Raw genomic sequence first — 19,765 nt, 5'->3', positions numbered from 1 at the left:
CACAGACCCCCAGTCTACAATGATCCCATTGTGTGGATCACCCCATGCATTTGCATTTTGGGCTCTCAGAAGATGAGGATCAACTTTGACTCACCATTCCATCCCAGTATTTATCACCTGGCACATGGTGAACACTGAATGTTTGTTGACTGAATAATGAAAATGAAAGAATTTCAACCAAAACCACCCACCAGTGAAGATGGGTTTTCTGGCATATTGGTTCATTCATTCAGTCCTGGTAGTAAGCCCCAGCAAGGTGCCAGGCCCTACCATATATCCTGACAACACAACTGTGTCACTCTCCCAGGTAGCTTACCCCCCCCACCCCGGGAGAATAGTGAGTCTTGACCGGCAGCCCAGCAGACTCTCTGGGAGCTATACAAACGAGCACCCACACTTCAGAGGCAGGGTGGGGCAGGTGCTAGGGTTGCGCTAAGTTCCCCAGGTCCACAGAATGTGCTGCCCGGGTGGAGCACTCCTGGGATCAAGGGAAAAACCAAGACCATTCTAGAGAGTGAAGAGAGCTAGGAAGAAGGTAGACAGGAGGTGTGACAGCCCAGAGGTTCCCAGCAGGGAGGAGAGAGGGTCAGGTTTGCCCCCAGGGGACATTTGGCAGAATCTGTAGACTGTTTGGTTGTCACCGTGGAGGGAAGGTGCTGCTGGCATCTGGTGGGCGGAGGCCAGGCCTGCTGCACCCTACGAGCACAGGGCAGGCCCCACAACCCAGAATCCCCCAGGCCAGGAGGCGTTGAGATGGAGAAATCCTGGTCTGGAGAGACAAGGAGCAGGGGCCGCCTCGGGGAAGGCTGCTGGAGGAGGGGACAGGAGAGCTGAGACCTGAACGTCAGTCACCGTCACCTCGAGAAGAGGCAAGATGTGAGCTCCAGCCAGAGCCCATGCAGATGCAAGGGAGAGCCTGCATCCGCCGTGGGGCCAGGGCCGCCTTCACGACCTTAGACAAAGACCCCAGCTGGTTAAAGTGCCAGGCCAGGCTCCAGCCACCTAGGGCCTGACAGCTGCTCCCAACTCTGCCACTGGGTCCTGGGTCTGCTCCTCAGGGCTGGGCGCTTGGGGAAGGGACAGGAAAGCTGGTTGCTTTCACTTTTCTGTCCCCACCTCCAGAGTCCCCACCCCTTTCCAGAACAGGAGGCCTCTCCAGCTGCCACCCCCAGGTCCCCAGGAGCTCCAGCTGAGGAGGAAGAGGGAATTGTTGGGAAACAGACTGCCAGCCTCCTCCAGCCCTGGAAAAAGTGACTTCCTGAGAGAAAACTGGGATCCACAGGGCAGTAAATAAACACCACATTCCAGAGAAGGAAGAGGGAGGGCAGCCCCAGCCCGACCCCCCACCCCACCCCCCTGACATGACCCATTAACTTTTCCAGCCAGGCACAGGGACTGGGAACCTGCCAGCCCTCTCCTGCCCCGCCCCGGCCACCCTGGCCCTTTCTCTTTCTTGTAGCTTCCCTGTAAATCAGTTGCAGACCCTCCCTCCCCCTTGGGATCCCAGCGCTTGGACTAGCAGAAGCTCCGGGCAGCTGCTTGCTCAGCACCTCCTGGGCCTTGGGAGGAAACGGTTATGGAGGGCAGTTTAGGTGGAAAGTCAAGTTCGCTCCTACCAGGTTTCCAGAGAGACCTGAGTCAACAGGATGCCCCCAGGGAGCCAGGGCACCGGCAGCCCCATCTGCAGGCACCCTGCCAACCTGGAAGGCTCAGAGAGACCCAACTGGCAGCCTGTGAAAGGAAATAGGATGCCTCTGCTTTATAAGAAGGGAAACTGAGGCCAGAGAGGCACGAACTACCAGCTCTGAGTCAGCAGCCGTGGGCATCTGAACTGCTGCGCTCAGGTCTCTGACCCCTGCCTGTATATGGAATTTCTCTTGGGCCCAGAAGAGTAGAAAGTTCCATGTTACTGCATCAGAACAGAAGGACAGATACAGTTCGGAAGGGACAGACAACTCCCTCTGTATGTGCATTTGGGAATACAGGGACACTACTAAACATCCGTGCTTCCTTAGCCTCTGGATTTTTCTTCTGAAATGAAAACATGTCCTTATGTTCCCAGGGTCCCCAATTATAAGCCCCATATCAAAATTCCAGTCATGAGGAAAGTCGTCAAACCCCAGCTTGTGAAACTTGGTCGCAGAACTAATCAGCAACGGAAATGTGCAGGGACATGTTTACTTCGGTAATTATTTTATGAAAAATCATAATTTGCCCAATATGCCCTGTGACTTTTGTTACAGACACCCATAATGAAGTAGGTAATTAGCAATTAATATTCACTTTCTGCAAACCTAGAATTAGGGATTTTTTTCCATAGGTCATTTGTATTAAACAAACAAATTGCCAAACACTACACAAACGTAGAGCCCCTTGGTTCATGGAAAGCCTTGATTTAGAGCTGAATATCTCAAGTGGGAACTCATAAAACAGACCATGAACCTTGATGTGTCTTTTCTGCTGCTGTTGGGGAAATACCTATGCATCGTCAAACAAAACACTCTAAATATGAACCTCCTCAGCTGTGCTGTGTTACGGCGGCATGTGCACCTGTGCACACATGTCGTAACTCCAGTTGTACGTTTTGTTTTGTTTTCACAAATCTTTCAAGCAAGCGCCCCACATGGTTCTGCACGGTTTTGAAAGGGTTGGCGGAAATGTTCTTTGTTCTTTAGCTCTTGCATCCTCCCCTCCCCTCCCTCCCTCTCCCTCTTCCTTCCCCTCCTTCCCTCCTTTGGGAAAAGACTTGGCTAAGTGATTACTGGCTATTCTCATGATTAACTCAAACATTCACTGTGAGCCTGCCTTTAGGGTTACCCACAGCACATGGTGCAAAGATGTTTCATCCCTTGCCAGGACAAATCACCAATGTGCCAAGTCTCCAACTGCTTGAGTCCAGGATAAGGGTCAGTGTGGGTCCATCAGCATTGCCTGGCTCAGAAATCCCACAAATCTGAACTGAACATCCACTCAGCAAAGCTGGGTGGCTACCGCAGCTGGGGGGCTCTGCTGTCCTGGGTGGGACTCAGATCCTCCCCACTGGTGTCTGTAGAAGCCAAAGGTAGCAGGCAGGGCACTCCCTACCTCTGGGGTGCCTACAGGACAGGAAGGCTGGGCCTACCACAACCCTGGCTACAGTTATTATGTGGAACCTGGGCAGGAAGGTGGCAGGATGGGATGGGGGCTAGGGTAGAAGGGACATAATGGTGACCAGTGTCCTCTGTTCTCAAGGTTATTTGAACTGAAGTACAGACTGTCTCTAGCTGTATCAGAGGAGTTAGGAGGAACCGAATAGCATTTTGTGTTCTCAAGTCAATTTGAATTGCTATTACTCCTGCAAAGCACACAAGGAGGGTTAAAGGGTAGGTGGGCAGGATGCTTCCAGAATCTCAGAAAGAAGGAAATTTCTGATACCTCAGGGTAAAACCAAGCTGCCTAGCCCAGAAGCTTCTTGCTCAGAGATATTAAGCCCTGCAGTCTTCCTCTCTGGCTGCCCAGTTGGCCAAGGACCAAGTTCTCTGTTCTGCCAGATAATTAAGTCACGGTCTTATTTGCTGGGAATCAAACTCTAAAATTTAAACCACTTGAGAGAGAGAGAGAGAGAAAAAAAAAGGAGTTCACCAAAACAATATTTAAGAGCCATACTTAGTCAGATTTTTATCTCTTGTGGGCCACTCCTCTCCAAATTTTCAATGATTATTGTTAGTAGAGAACTTTTTGGTTTGTTTGTGGTGCTGGGGATTGAATCCAGGGCTTCATGCAAAATAGGCAAGTGCTCTACTGCTGAGCCACATCCCCAGCCCTTTTCTTAAATTTTAAGACAGGGTTTCACTAAGTTGCCCAGACTGGCCTCAAACTTGCAGTCCTCCTGCTACAGCCTCCTGAGTAACTGAAATTATAGACATGTTCCTCAGTGCCCAGCAGGAACTTTGTATGAGATTCTGAGCCTAAAAACAAAAACATATATGGCAAGCTAGTGAAGCACAGGGTCCAGCCAGGCTCCCCTTCTAGTATTTGAGGTTGTGCATGTCGCTTTCCTCCTCTGTGATGGACAGAACTGCGCTCCTTGAAGCTCCTGCAAGATTAGGGGCCAGGGAGCAAGAAGAGCCCGGCTAGTTCTCTGGTCCTAGGCAGTGCAGGAGGGAGGAGGATCAAAAGGAAGGCATATGGTGGAAAATGTAAAGGAGGCGTAAACACCATATCGTGAACATTCATGTCCGCAGGGGGGAGGGAGTCATTGGAACAGGCTGCTGCTCTGGAGCGGGCTTAATTTGGAAACTTGACTGTAGCAGAGAGATCCCCTGTGCAACTCACAGGCCGGAAAAGTCCAGATTTCCTCTCCAACAGAACCCCAACATATGGGACTAGTTGATCTCAAATACTGGCTTTAACGTGGTTGGTGACTGGTCACCGCAGGAACTAGTACAAAGTTGTTCATCGGCAAATGCCCAGCTGGTTAGTTGCCAGATCAGCTGGTGAAAGAGGGTCCTTGCTTTTCCAGCAGAGCCCACTGGTGCCATGCAAGATTTTCGGAGCCGACATTCAAATGCACAACCCACTGCTGGGCGGGAGCTGGGATCAAGGTTCTTAAGTTCCTGTTCAAGGACATGTTTAAAAAACAAGGATATTCCTCAGAGAAATAAACAAGTCTGAAGAAAGTCAGAACCTCACCTGCTGCTGTAGTGTTCCTAGCATTTAGTGTGGCTCTTAACACATAGTAGATGTGTGACTATTTCCTGCATGAACAAGCACGGTGTCCAGCATCCCTACCCAGAAGGCCTGGGCGGAGCTGCAGACACAAAAAGTGCGGAGCCCTGGGCTTGAATCTGCAGCCCTGTCAGACTGGCAATGAGCTCTGGGCTTCGAATCAGTTAGTCCTGCCTGCAAGGCCTGGATCTGCTCCTTCCTATCTGTGCTTCTTCATCTCTCTGAGCCTCACTCTCCTCATCTAGTCCGTGGAGGTAATCAGGTCCCTCTCAGGAAGAGAGTAATAGTAATGACCTCAGAAGGGCAGGGTACCCAAGTTAAAGGAGTAGTGCTGAGAATGGGCTGCACACAGAAGGCTCGGGGTAACATTTAGCCATTAGCATTACTATTGTTACGCTCAGCATCATTAGTGTTTGGCAGTAATTAGGGGCTCATTAAATGTTAATTTTCTTTATGCCACACTGGCTGCTCAATGTAAAACCAAACTGTAATGGTATTCTACAAAATGTAAGAAGGTAAATAGGCTGTGGATTGTTTTTTAAATGTTTGGTGGCCTTTCAGATTACCAGGATGGCTCACTCCTTCACATCCACTGAAAAGGACAATTGAGTGCTGTCCCTGGACCTGTAAACGGCACCGAACTAATTGTTCAGGCTTTGCACAGGTCCTCTTTGTGGGCCTGGTTCTCATTTCCAGGACCGTGTCCTGATTCCAGGGAAGCAGGGGCCTATAAGGGGTAGACAGTGAGAAAACCAGGCAGAGATGGCTACTGTGTGCCAGAGCCTCACAGCTTGCCCAGGGCTTTGCCGGGCAGAAACACAAACTAGTCACAAATATTTGTGTGCTCCCCCATTTCTTAGGCTCCCTGAGGCTAGGTGGGATTGAATGAGCAGATGTGACACCTTTAAAAAGTGGGCACGTGTCCCTTTAATTTTCTTTACTCTGTTCCAGAAAGTCAATGGTTTCAGATGAGGCTACAACATGTAGGCAGTCCAGACCTCAAGTCACAGTGTACAAGAAAGCTGGTCTGAAGAGCTGTTGTCATCGGGGATCTTCATGAGAGGAAGATGTAAACCCTGATTTGTTAAGTCCCCAGAAGAACAGGTTTACTTGTCACTGTAGCATATGTCTCATCCAGTGACTACCTAGAGGCTTCATGCGCCTTTGTCACAGATTAGCTTGTTGGTCTTGATTACTTGAAACACACACACACACACACACACACACACACACACACACGACTGACATTCCAACAAGACAACTTTTCCTATAAGATTATTAAAGATTATCAAGAGTTAGTAAATTTGGACCTCTTTCTTATGACAGGTGTTTTCTTTTCCTTCCTTGAAAGGGGGGAATTGGTGACAAAATTGCAAAAGGTCAAATATCTTGAAGATGAGAAGCTGCATTAGTGCCAAGAAGCATCTTTGCAGGAAAAGAAAAAGATGCTTCTGTTAGTAGTTCCAATCTTGCGGTCTCTTCCATAAACAGTCTTAAATTCCAGAGGGGAGGACAGGCCAGTGTCTTGCATTCTGCTTGCTGAGGACTGAAGGCGGAACCCTAACGTCCCTTGAACAACAGTCCCACACTGTGATGGGCAAGACCAGGGGCTCTGATATCACTCAGATCTGGCTTTCAAATCCAGCCCTGATTTTTACTGTGTAACTTGGCAAGTTAATTGTTTGAAATTTCAGTTTCCTCATAGTAAAATGGTCATAAAATTTCTACCCAGTGGGGTAGCTGGGAGAATTAGATAGCATGAAGCAAGGTACAGTAGCCAAGGTTGCTTGGTTTAACAGCTGGCTTAGAGCAGGCTGTCAGGAAGCTTGCTTCTTCCTTGCCACATTGACAGAAGAGTTCGATCTCAAGTTCAGGCTCTGTCAAAAAACATTTAATATTGGAAGTAATGGAAAGGCCTTGCAAGGTCAGCTGCGAGATTGCTCAGTGTGCCGTACGGAAAGGTGGAAGGTGCTCCTGGCATGGAAGAAACCTAAGACCAAGCCCAAAGGGGGAACTGGACCCAGGGAGTACCCGGAGGCCAGATGTGCAGATGAGGTCGCTGTGGAGGCAGGCAGGTGGGCAGAGCTTGGTAGAGAGCCCCTGAATCTGGGACCAGGCTCTCCAGGTGGAAGCCACCTGGATTCTCCCTGTTAGAAAATGGTCCAGTGTCTGACCCTCCAGGCTGTGGCAAGAACCTACCACTAGGGGCAGCAGTGAGCAGCAGCTTATTCGGCACCTGTGCTGACCCAGCACAGCCCTCCATATAGGGTCTGGAGAAAGAGCTGTTTACTCACTCACCCAACTCACTCACTCCACAGACGTTCATTTTGAACCTACAGAGTGGATCATACCTGAACTGGTGCTGGGAACCCAGAGACAAAGAGGAAGCTCTTCCTTGGGGTGAAAGCTGGCTCTGAGTTTTTCAGGGAGACAGATGTGCAAACAGATCAATATCCATAAGCTAACAGTTATTTCCACTGCATGGTGGCCTCTTAGAGGAGGGAACAAGATCTCTAGAGCAGGAATAAGTAGCTTTTGTTAGTTTAGGGGATGAGCCTTTCTGGGGAGAAGGAACTATGTGTGCAAAGGAATAAAAGGAGAGATGGGGAGGTGCATTTGGGGCTTGAGGGGTGGTCTGGTGGGACTGGAGTGTGCAGGATGTGGCACAGTGGGAGGAAATTACAGCAAAATATGTTCGGGAGGTAGAGGTCAGCTGGGGACAGACCCAGGCCAGGGTCAGGAATTTGGACTTGATCCTCTGGGTCAGAAGTTACTAACTGGTAGTTTGCAGGTGGATGGGAAGAATTTATTTTAAAAAACACTGAATACCTTTAGATGGGGCACATGCTTCTTTTTTTGACGCACGCCCCACCACTTCCTACCTTGCTATACTTCCTCCCTTCAGTCTTCAATGCTACATGCAAAGTCCTTGAAAGTGCTGGCATTTATGACCTGACCTCTGGGCAACCAGTCATCAGGGGTGGTTTTTTTTTTTTTTTTGGAAGGTTAGTGAAACATGACAGATTTGGTGTCTCAGAACCACACATGAGTAGAGTTATGGAAGGGACACATTGGTGACAGATGACACAGTATGTATCCTTCCAATAAGACTTCCTCCTTTCTTCTTATTTGGAAACAACAACAACAAGAAGAAAAAAAATGTAAAAAATCAACTCTGGAAGTTTCTATTCACTTGTGCAGTTAGGCCCAGGATTATGTCACCTCCTATTTCAACACATGCAGCCACATGCAGAAGGCTCCTGTATTCAACTATGTATTGAGCAACTGCTCCGCCAAGACTAGGGGCTCAGGCGGTGGAGGGTGGGGCAGGGTAGGGATGGAAATCAAAGGATAAAGCTCCAGAGTTTAGCAAGCTTGAAGCCTCACTGTGGTGCTAACACACATCCATGCCTCCGCCGGTGGATAGCACAGGCAGCAGTGGCCCTACAGCAAGTGGGAGCCAGGTTTGGGGTGTGCACAGTGCTGGGTGGGCAGTGGCAGGATGTCTGGGTGTCTTTGGTCCTGGGGATCTGCCAGCAAGCAGCCTTCCCCAGAGACGGAGCCCTGAGCTTCTGTTAAGTGAGTGAGCCCATTTAAGCCATCTACAGAATTCATGGGATCTTGGACTAAACCAGGCAAGGCTCCCATCATTTCTATCACTTTTATAATGAACACATCTCTTCTTCAGAAATCTCAAAGTCAATTCCATAAATCTCTACCCATAGATCACTGAGTGTCTCCTCCCTGCCCCAACTCTGGAAGACTAGCAGGCTGAACTGGTTACAAATAGGGCCCTGCTCCCAGCTGGAGAAAACCAGAACTGTCCACCACAGAAAGGGCCTATGACTATCTCATCCCTGGGTCACCTTGGCCCCTATAAGTATGATCCATCAGGTATCTTCTCCTATTTGGAAGCACAGGAAAGTTGCACCCTGGTTCTGGAGATGACAGAGCCAGACATGGGGCATGTCTAATCTGGAGCCAGAGCAAGGCTCCGGGCCCCAGGTCAGGTCCAACAGGTCAGAGGAGAGCCTGGGTATCCAATTTCCTTCATCCCAAGCGATTTCATGTTCACTAGGGCAGAGCACCTCCTTTAAAGGGTGGAGTTGGGGCTCCTAGTCACAGATGCAGGGAATGTGGATGCCCCTTATGCTACAGTGACTCAGAAACAGCCTCATAGCAAGCAAGGTCAGAGATATGTTAGCAACCACACAGTGACGCCAGCCTGAATTTCTGGGGTGCTGCTGAGGTGCTAGGCCCTGGGATAGGCACTTTACAGGTAGACTCATCTGTCATTCTCACAGTGCCCCAGGAGCAGCCATGAGGCCTCTGCAAGTCCAGCAAGGCTAGCTGAGAGTCCCCCAAGGCAAGGGAGAGCATGATCATCCTCACGTCCACTCCTCTCTCAGCACTGAGCACAGTGGTGACAGGATATGAACTAGGATAGGCAACAGCAAATTAGGCACTCAGGAAGCAAAATTCAAAAAGGCCAGGTGTCAGCCCTGTTCTTATATTCATATATGGAGAGTAGCTACCTCCTTAAATATTACACACTGGGTACCTCATTTAGCCTACACTGGTCCTGGCCCTGGGTAGTCATGGTTCAGACTGATATAAGTCCTACTGCTCCACTCTGTAGCCATGGGACTCTCCCTTCCCTGTGTCTCAGTTCCCTTTCTTGTTAAATGGGGCTGATGACAACATCAAAGATTGGCAAAGAGGTGGTGAATTCAGAACTCTTATACCATGCTGGCGGGAATGTAAAATGGTGTAGCCACTTTAGAGAACAGTTTGACTGTTCTTAAAAAGTTAATCACAGCGTTACCATATGAGCCAACAATTCCTCTGTGAGGTATTGCTGGACCTCTCTAGGAACCCAGGGGAAATGGAAACACCTGTGTATATAATGACAGGCATACGAACATTGCAGCAGTATCATTATTTCCCCCCAGATCAGAAATGGCCCACCTGTCTACCAACTGGTGAATGGATAAGAAAAATGTGGTACAGCCACCCAATGGGATACTACTTGATGATAAAAAGGAATGAAATCCTGAAATAGCTAAATACAAAGACCCTCAAAAACAGTATGCTAAGAGAAAGATGCCAGACACAGAAACCCACATACTATATGATTCCACTACATGAAACTTCCAGAAGAGGCAAATCTATGGGACCAGAGGTAGATTAATGGTTGATCAGGTTGGAAGTGGGGGAAGAAAGGAGTTGGAGAGGAGCTGCTAATGGGACAGGGTCTCCTTCTGGCGTGAGGGAAATATTCTAAAATTACATTGTGGTTATGGATGCATAATTCTGTAAATATGCTAAATATCAACAAATTGTGCATTTAAAGTGGGTGGATTCTGGGGTGCTTTGGAAGACAAGGCTAACGGCACCAAAGCACGTGACTGCACGGTGCCTGCTGGGTGGTGAATCTCCATACATCATGTTTGGTGCTTATGCTCCGGTGAGCACCTGTTGCTAACTTAAAGGTTGCCTAGAAATTCTTTTATTTGGGGAGGCTAAACTGGGCAGTCATGGTGGCTCTGTGTCCCCATGTGACCTGCCCTTGATCATTCAGGTCTCCCACTCAGCTACTTCTGCAGCAACCCCTGCAACAACACTACTCCTGATGGGGATGGCGCTCAAATCTCCGATTCCACAGGCCGTGTTGGAGTTCTGGTTGGCCCTCCATGCTGCCTGCTTAGCGAGGCTGCTGAGCAAATGACATGACTATGACACCAATGTATTTGGGGCGTTTAATAAATTGGAAAAACCATGGATGAGGGAGACCTTGGCAGGCCCTGAGTGCACATCCACACTTGCTGTCTCCTAAGCCCTGGCTTGTGGCTCAGCCACCAGTTCTACTCTGTAGAGGAGGAGTGGGACTTTCTGGCTGGAGCCACTGGTGCATGGAGGGTAGGCGGGGTGGGGAGCGCCTGGGCCCAGTGAGCCCTGGGTGTGGCATCAGATGACCTGCTTTTGGAACCCATGGACAAAAGACTTCCTATTTTGTGCTTCCTCATTTGTCAAATGGGGATGACAGAATCCCAGAATCCCAGATTGACAGAGCATGCCCACAAAAAGACCCCTGGATTTGTGTCCGTGATGCCAGGAAGGGCTAGGCAGGATGATCATAGCCGTTGCTGGGGTTAAGTGCCAGTGACTGGACTTCCTCAGTTCAGGGACATTGATTTCTTATCTGGCAGGTGCTCGGTAGGTGCTGATTGGGAAGAGGAACAGAAGTAGGGTAGGTGCTGCAGTGAACTAGCTGACCAAGGAGGCTGACAGTCCCTTGAGGAAATGTATAAGAGAAAAACCCCTCAACATAGCAAACCCAGTAACACTAGCAACAAACAAGTCATGGTCATAGGCTTATGTAATCTTGGGCCAATTTTCATGCCTTGCTGGGCCTCAGTGTCTCCTAGCTGGGCTAGGAGATGCCTAAAATTTCTTCCAGCTATAGCATTGCTAGATCCTACTCATGTACCACGTGGCTAATAGACTGGCTGCCCCAAATGCCCTTCCAGTGACCCCGTTATACTCTGTACCAGGAGACCCATCCATTCCCTTTCTAAAATTGCCAAAGTCAGACACTGTGGAACAGACCCTGTCGAAATAGGTACCTCAGTCTTTGCAATGTCTACCATACACCCCCGGGGTAATCAGAGCCAGTTCCACCCTGTGGCTCTGTGCACAGAGCGCTGGCTCTTGGAAACAATGGGAAGTCCTCAAGCTCTCCTGGACTACTTGTCTCTGGCAGAAGCTCACCGCATGCTCAGAATCGATTTTGTAACACAGAGTTCCCTGGAAGAAAGTAACAGGCAGTTCTATGGGACAGCGAAAGGCAGAGATCTCCACTGGGAGAGAAGCCTGGGCTTCAGTCTGCTGCCAGGAACCCATCCTTTCCTCTAAACGTTTTGGCCAGAGGGCAGCCTCTTTGTCCAGCTTCCAGCTGTTGGAGTGTATCCCTCAATCACCTCACCACCATCACCACCACCAACAAAAGAAGCAAAGGACTCCTCATTCCAACAAGTGGCGTCACTGGCCACCCACCTTCTGCATCTGGTTGCCTCCTACCTATACAACTTGACCATGACATCCAGCTCTGAGTGTGCAAATATCTTACAGAATGTTTCCAGAAAGACAGGACAGCAGTACAAATGAAAATAATTTCTAAATGTCATCCTCCACAGGCCTCAGAAGCCCTCAGGGACTCTGGGTTTACCCAGGGGCTGGGGGAGCCTGAGATGGCTGTGCCGTGGGAGCGATTCAGCCCAGTCCTGTATTTTAAGAACAGCGGGAATGTAATAGCAGCTCAAAGGAGTTTTCTGTGCACTATTTAACTAAATGGCTCTGCAGCTGGAGTGAGCCATGGGCAGAGTGTTATGATTCAAAGGCTCCCGATTACAATGATCCTTTTTTATTGTATAAAAACAGCAACACAGCCATTCTCCACCCTCTTGACGCCCGCTCCCTCCACCCCCTTCCCCCATTGGCTGGCAGGGCCACGCAGCGTCCTCAAGGTAGCCCCCAGATCCTTCTCGGGCTGCTCCAACTTTGCAGTTTTCAGCCTATTGGAATTCTTTCTCTCCAGGCCCAAGAGCAGAGGGCGCAGAGCTGCTTGGGTAATGCTCCATCATAGACACTGTTAGAGATTTTAGAACTATCTTTTTTTTTGGAGGGGTGGTATGGGGAGGCAGGAGACATAACAGGTACAGATTTGGAATCCCTTCCTGTTTTGACTAAACTCTTGCTCACATACGGATGCACCAGGCTCAGGTGTGGGCCCACAGTCCTATGCTGATGTACTGCAAAAGCAATCAGACTGTCCCAAAGCATGCTCCAAGCCATTCCTTCTCTCCACAACCCCTTTCAGGATGGGTGGGGTTGACTTTCCAGGAGACTTTCACCCTGGAGAAAGTTCTGGAATCACACTGATCTGAGTTGGCGTCCTGTCTCCACTGCTTTCTCTCTGTGAACTGGAGCAAGTGTTTAACCTCTCTGAACTTTGGTTTCCTGACTTTAAACCGGCCTTAAACCATGGCTCTCCACTTACTCTTAAGGTTCGGAGTAAATGGCCCAGAGAAGGGAACGTACTGAGTTTCATGCCCCGCAAACAGTGGGTGCTCGGCTTTCAGGAGCTGTGGTCATTCTGAAGACGGCAAACTTTGGAGTGTCAGTTGTGCGTCTGGGTGTGTGGGCAGCTTTGTGCATCTGGGTGTGTAGGGAGCTCTGTTTGTTCAGCTTCACCAGCCAGAGTGGACAAGGCTGAGGGTGGAGATGGCTGTGGGAACGAAAATGTCAGGCCCACTGAGAGTGCTTTTCTCAAAATCTTTCTGCAACACTGGTTTAAACCGTCACCTGTGCACAGCGCTGCCGCCTGTGTGTGTGCTTGCTGCCTCTTCCTGAACCTACATTTCCGGGCCCTCAGCATTCTGCAGATGTTCTGGAGCCCAGCAGCTGTAGCTGCAGGCATTCAACCAGGCCAAGGAGACCCTGCAGCCAGGAACTGCCATTCACAGGCTCCCCTGCCCTTCTCATCAGCAGCCTCCTTCTCTTTCCCACAAGTGGGCCCTGGAACCCCAGCAGTGAGGATTCCCTTCCACAGAAGGAGTTAACTCAATTTGAACACTCTGTGAGGACCCAGGGATCCGTGAATCTATTTCCCCCACTGAACATTAAGTGGTTCCCAAGATTTTGCTGGTTTCCCCAAAAGATAAACCCAGCATGGGCTTCCCACTTCCCATCCCAAATCAAGCCTGTGCACCCAGAAAATAGACCACAAACCTCTGACACCAAAGTGCATGCCTGGGTACATCTCCTGTGGGTCAATAGCACATGGATTTCATTCACTGCAGATTCTGTTAAGTGTTAAATACTACTGTAGTGAAACATTGTGTAACAAGATTTAATCTTCATTAGCGTTTCTCTATTAGGGGGCAGAGGAGGTAGAAAGAGGAAGGAGGGGTGTGAACTGCGGTTTTTAACAGGTTAAGCTGTCTTCCCCGGAATAAAGAGAGGCTCTGGCCTTGGTCCTCTCTTCTCCCTTGGTAAGTTTGGGTGGACACTGATGTACTGTTGTCAGGACTGTTTTTCTCCCTGGAGTCTGTCTGTCCGTCTGTCTTTCCCTCTCACACACACACACACACTCACCCCACCCTGCCATCAGTCAACCCCTCTTGAATTCGAGACTACGAGCATAGAAACAGGAAACAGATTGTGGGTGGATGTTCTTAAAATCACAACCTGTTCAACACAGGGAGGGGGCTTGAGAGAAGGGCTGGGGAGGGGAAAGAGGAGAAAAGAAATTTCAGTTAAAAAGGAAACTACTTTTTCAGTACTAAAAACAATGCCCACCTTACTGTCTAGCATAGGGGCATGTGAATAGCCAAGCATCCTTCCAGAGCTGTGCTATCTGGACTTGACCATGACACAGAATACCACCCTCTGACCGCTGCACCAGGGCTGCACTGTGGTGTTCCTAGGACAGTTTTCCATCTCAGTGGTTGCTCAGACTCACACAAAATAAGCACACTTGTGTATGGGTGTGATGGGGGGGGTGTGTGGCAGTAAGATGGGGGCAGTCAACATCCTGGGATGGAGGATAAAATCAACGCATAGAAATGACTTGGGCACCTCAAGGATCCCAGTAAAGTCATATCCCAGAGGTCGTGGTGATGTCAATGGTGATGATGAGTGGTTAGGCACACTCTCCATGCATCAGCCCCTTTGCAAATTTCTTCTTAAGGGTCACCACAACCCATATGGCCGATATGAGGATGATCTCCATTTTAGAGAATAAGAAACTAAGGTTCAGAGATAGAGCTAATAAAACTGAGCAAAGAGAATCAGAGAAGTCAGTCCCAGCTGGGGGAATCCAACATGGCAAACCTGAGATGGACAGGCTTCCAAGACCCTCTGATGTTACCCCCAGGATCCAAGCACAGGTGAGGGTTATAACTATAGATATTCTGCTCTGAGTTGTGGACCTGCACCCAGGATTCTGGAATCCTGAAGATCAGGGAAAGGTAAATGATTCTTTTCCAGCACTTCTAGTTCCACTCGTTGAGATTTGGAGAAAGGAGAGCTGGTTACCTCCTGGTGACAGCTCACCAAGATCAGGTCAATTTTGGATTCTTACTGGCAGTACCTACAATAAACCCCCGCCGCCACCCCTCACTCCTTTATTGTCTGCTGTCTTCTTTTTGCCCTAAAGCAAAACTAATCCTCAGTCTGAAACTTCCCAGAACTCATTTTACTTCAATTGTGGTTTATCTGCACAAGGTACACCGTCATCAGTGCTAGCCTGCCCTTCCTAAAACACATGTCATTCCCTCCTCAGAAACCTGCCATGGCTCCCTAGTACCTGTAGATCAAAGCCAATTGCCTCCACATCCTCCTCAAGTCTGGGGTCCTCTTTGTGCAACCTCCCCTGCATCCCTTTTTCTACCTCCTTAGGATGCAGGCAGCTCCCGGGCTCTGTGTTACTTCCCTAGGAATACTGTTCTTCGGTTCTCATCCCAGGCAGCACACATCCTGCCTGCCAACTCAACCACTAGTCCACCATTCACCCCTCTGCCTTACAAGATGAACCTCAGTTTGTTCATGGCAGCAATGTGCTGAACCAGAAATACCTGATTGTCCCTCCCTGGAAGGTTTGAACCACCATGTGGCACAGTTCTCTTTGATGAGCTGAGGACAGAAGTCCCTGGGAGGAGTGTCTCTTCCCAAATATAACAAGAAAGCCATACCAGGAAAATAGTCTTTGCACTAAACTCATCCTGTTTTTTTTTTTTTTTTTTCCTTTTCTGGAATTCAGACCTGAGGCCTGGAGTTACAGCAGCTACCTTCTACAATGAGATGACAGATCAAGGCCTAAGGTCTACACTGTAAGGAAGGCAGAGTGAAAAGCCAGACTGGGTTTCTTGTGGTACAGTTGAGGTATTGGCCCATCCACCCTGTTATTGCCTGACACAAGTCCCCAGCTGGTTAGGTCTCAGGTGAACAGGATTTCTGTTGCTAGCAACTGAATGCAATGACATCCAACCCACCTGCAGACACTACTCCTCCTTGTTCATTCATGGGTCAGTTCCTATACCTCCCCTCCAGGGGATCCTCCAGGATTCCCTCAGAGCAGCATGCTTTCTGGTACTTCCACAGGAGTCACTTTCTCAATGATAGCACTTACTTCATCCTGCTTTATTGGGCCTAATGAGTGTTCCCTGCTGTCTGCTCAAAATCCTAGAGGACATGAGGTCTCTATTCCACCCGCATTCCCCTACTGCCTGGAGCAGTGCTTTGGCTGTTAGAGGCCAGGGGTCTCTATCTCCCCAGGGCTGTCTGGGTTAGTGCCCCTCTGCAGCAGTGGAATGCACTTGTGCTGGGGGCTAATACTCTGCTTGGGGGCTGTGCCTTCTCAAGCCAGCTGGTTAACCTCTCTGTGCCTTCACTTCATCTATAAAAAGGAGAGAATGAGAGTACTTACATTATGGCGTTGTCATGAAGACAAAATAGCCTCATCATGAGCACTTAGAATGATGCCTGGCACATAAAAGTGCTTAATGAGTGTGGGCTCTTATTAGTATAATGAACATTATATTTGCTGAATGAATAAATAAATCAACACATAGTTGCAAAGAAAATGAACAAAGAAATGAAATCCAGATAAATTCCTGAGTTGAGAGCCCAGGGCAGTAGCTCTTCCTCTCTTTCTCCTTCCACCTGACTCCACTTCCCGTGTCTGGGAGCTGCTACAATGCAGTAGCTAATGTATGAAGGCTGGCCTGGTTCTGAACACTGACTGTGCTGGTTGCCCTGTGGCTTGGGCAAATTTTTTCTCCCTTCTGAGCCTTTGTTTCCTCAACCATAAATCATGGTTAATAAAAATACTTAGTTCAACGTGTCATAGCTAGGATTAAATGATAAACATGTAAAATGCACAGCACCATGCCTGGCATACTATGATGGTGTTAGTAACAGTCATCAAGCATTGCCATGAGTCTTTTTGATAAATGCACAGCATTCCACTAAACCACATGGCCAGGATGTGCAGGAAACACTGGGGATGGGCCACCTTTTTGCATGTCAAGAGATTCTGCATTTACTTTTGTCAGTGCCAAGAAACAGCATTTTGTTTGTTTTTGTTCCCTTTAAAATGAGGGTTAGCTAATTTACCCTACACTTTGGCCTCTTGAATTTCCCCTGAAAGTTCTGTTATCTCCAGGTGGATCCTTAGCTGGTTTCAAATCTGGCTAAGAAGAAAAGTACAAGTTCACATGAGAACAATCAAGGAGCAGAGTGTTTACATAGTAATGATATTTCCACACATCACAGGCACAGTTATTATTGTCAGGAACACATCTCAATCTTACTCATAGGTTCTCTCTATTCTTAAAAGAAAAATGTGTATACAGGCTTATGTAACTTTCCTTTTAAACGTAAATTAAACCTTTATGTGAGTCCCATTTACCACTGGAAGGCTCCATGAATCTATTTTTACTATTAAACATGCCATTTTACAAGATATTTATTCCACTTGGTCGTCATCCAAATGCTTTTTGACATTACTGCCCTGGGACTGAACTGCTTACACCCGTGGCCTCATAAATAGAAAATCACCTTTTGACTCAGATCTTGAGGAGTTCTCAGAGCCTCACCTCCTTCACTTCTGTAGGCATTAATTTCTGCTCTGCAGGAAGGAGCGGCTAATGCGTGTGTGTGTGTGTGTGTGTGTGTGTGTGTGTGTGTAAGGGTAATTGAGGGAGGTCTGAGTGACCACAGGGATGAGGGGGAGGGATTCTTGACCCCCCAATCCAGCCCAACAGGGCCTCCTTCAGATCTGAGGGAGCCGCTAACTTCCAGAGAGAAAGTGATGCTCAGAGGGCAGGTAGGGGAAGCACTCGGGGGTCTGAAAAGACAGTGGTCCGTGGCGCCCAAGCCGAGCAGCGACTCTGTAAAAGGGGAGGGGTCCAGGGCAAGTCATTATTCACTTCCTCCTCCTCCACGCCCCAGACAAACAAAAGGCCATCGTGGAACAGTGGAAGGCAGAGACCCCCACTGGTTTTGAAGCCGATCAATCAGGTGGAAGCCTGAGCAAATCACAACTGGGATTCCCCGTCAAGTTTTCTCCCCAGCCCGACCAGCCCTCCTCATCCGCCTCGCGAGCTCTGCACAGCTAGGAGGCCAAAGGGACGGTCCTGTGATGCTTGCTGGTTTCCAACTTTCCGCTCATCTTCGTCTCCGCAGCCTCCTGCAAAGCGGCCGAGGAAAGGGCAAGTTTGCAAAGCCGAGGATCCCAAGTCCTGGGAAGCCACAAAGAAGCTGCAACGCCAACAAAGATTAACCTCTTGTGGGGCAGACGGATACCGCCGGCGGCCGTTCAGGGGACTGAGCCGGGCTCGGGCTGGCAGAGACCGGCTGCGGGCGTGGGCCAGCCGGCCGGCCGCGGACAGCAGGGCCCGGGCCCCGAGGCCCCCCGCAGCCCCCTCGCCGCGCACCTGAGCAGGGCGTGGGGACAGCGCCGCGCTCCGGCCCTGCCCGCGTCAGGGAGCTCGTCGGCCGCCCGCGCTGCACCCGCTGCCTGCAGCCACCAGGAGCGACGAGAGGAGAGGCAGCCTCAACCCACGGCGTCATGCTTCCTGCCACCACATTACGGCGAATCGTCACCGGGAGAGGGGAGAAGAGGGGAGAGCGGGGGAGGGAGGGGAGCCGCCACACGCAGCCCCCAGCCTGCCAAAACGCGCGGAGACGGGGCCACGTCCCGGTGGAGTCCCCGCGGGACCTGCCCCGTTCGCACAAAGCGCCGCAGTTGGGCCGAGAAGGGAGGGAGACGGCCACGAAATAAATAAATAAAAACAGAGTCGGGTCTACGTAACGCCCTGTCGAAAGCGGACGCCATATTTTTTTGTGGCTTATGTCGACATAGGGAAACGTAGACATGTTTTTCCTCCTCCTCCTCGGTCTGGCTCCCATTTATCCAAACTTGTAATCAAAACTCTTTTTAAAAAAATCTCCGTCCCCCCTCGGCATCCGCTTACTTCCTCCCACCGGCAAAAAGAGCCTGCACGCCCCCCCTCCCGTCCCCCCCGCTCCAGTCACCAACCCGGCCAAGTCCCATTAACAACACATTTTCGGGAGCCGCGGCGGCGGCGGTGGGAAAGTTGGGCTGGAGTGGCCGGCGCCCGGCGTGCGGGGCTCGGGGCTGGCGGCGCCGGGTGGGGGTGCTCCGCGCCGGGGCGAAGTTTCTTACCTGTGCCGGGGCTGGGAACGCGGGGACGGGCTGGGAGCGCGGAGACGAGGCACGGGCGTTCCAAAATGGAACTCTGCTGGCTCCCCCCACCCACTCCCCACTCCCCACCCGGCGCCCGGCTCGGGCTCCGTGGGAAAGAGGGGGAAAGCCAGCCTACTAGACAGACAGACAGAAAAAGCCCCCGTACGGAGAACGGTGGCCAAATTTTTTAAAAGAAAAAAAAAAAGAAAAGAAAAAAAAAAGAAAAAAAAAAAGGAAAAAAAGGGGGAAAAAATGCCTCGATCAGTGGGGAATCTACGCCAAAACCCACATGATCTGTAACGTCAGCATGCGTATTTGCATACGATACCACCACCCGAGCTGCCACCCGGGCTCGGGTTCCGCAGAAAGTTACAAAGTGAAATTCAGCCCCCTCCGGAGACGCTGGTGAAATGTCATTTTCAGGCAGGAGCTGGGGGTGGGGGGAGGCTAGCCCTAAAGGCGCTGGTTACTGGCCAAAGTCGGGGGGGGGGCAGTAAATTAACTTAAAAGTCTGAGCCCAGTAACGGACTCGGTGGAATTTCTGCGAGAAGAGGAGGGGGAGGCGCAAACAAGATCATTGAATATTAAGTACGACCCGGCGCTGCCAAACCTCTGTCGGTGCAATACCCATTTTCTTTATGAAAAGTTCAAGGTGTCACTGATGAGCTCAACAAACTGTTGATCCTGACCACGTGGAGTGGCAGACCGTGGGACCGTGGGGCGCGCTTGCTAGTCCTGCTCCTGCAGCACACCCGGACCCCGGCTCTCTTGGCTGCGATAGGGGCT

At 50.0% G+C, this 19,765-nt stretch overlaps 1 protein-coding gene across 1 annotated transcript in view; it reads right to left on the bottom strand.

Annotated features, from left to right (window-relative positions):
• The window catches only part of Zhx2 (zinc fingers and homeoboxes 2), a 161,977-nt gene extending 142,548 nt beyond the window's left edge, over nt 1–19,429 (bottom strand). Inside the window, exon 1 of the mRNA XM_076836207.2 lies at nt 18,959–19,429. The gene's annotated coding sequence lies outside the window, so the exon portion shown is untranslated. The remainder of the gene's footprint in view (nt 1–18,958) is intronic.
• Nucleotides 19,430–19,765: the final 336 nt, after the last annotated feature.

Source organism: Callospermophilus lateralis, chromosome 16 (genome assembly GCF_048772815.1).
Source record: "Callospermophilus lateralis isolate mCalLat2 chromosome 16, mCalLat2.hap1, whole genome shotgun sequence".
Classification (NCBI taxonomy): Eukaryota; Metazoa; Chordata; class Mammalia; order Rodentia; family Sciuridae; genus Callospermophilus; species Callospermophilus lateralis.
This window is presented reverse-complemented; position numbering and strand designations above follow the sequence as displayed.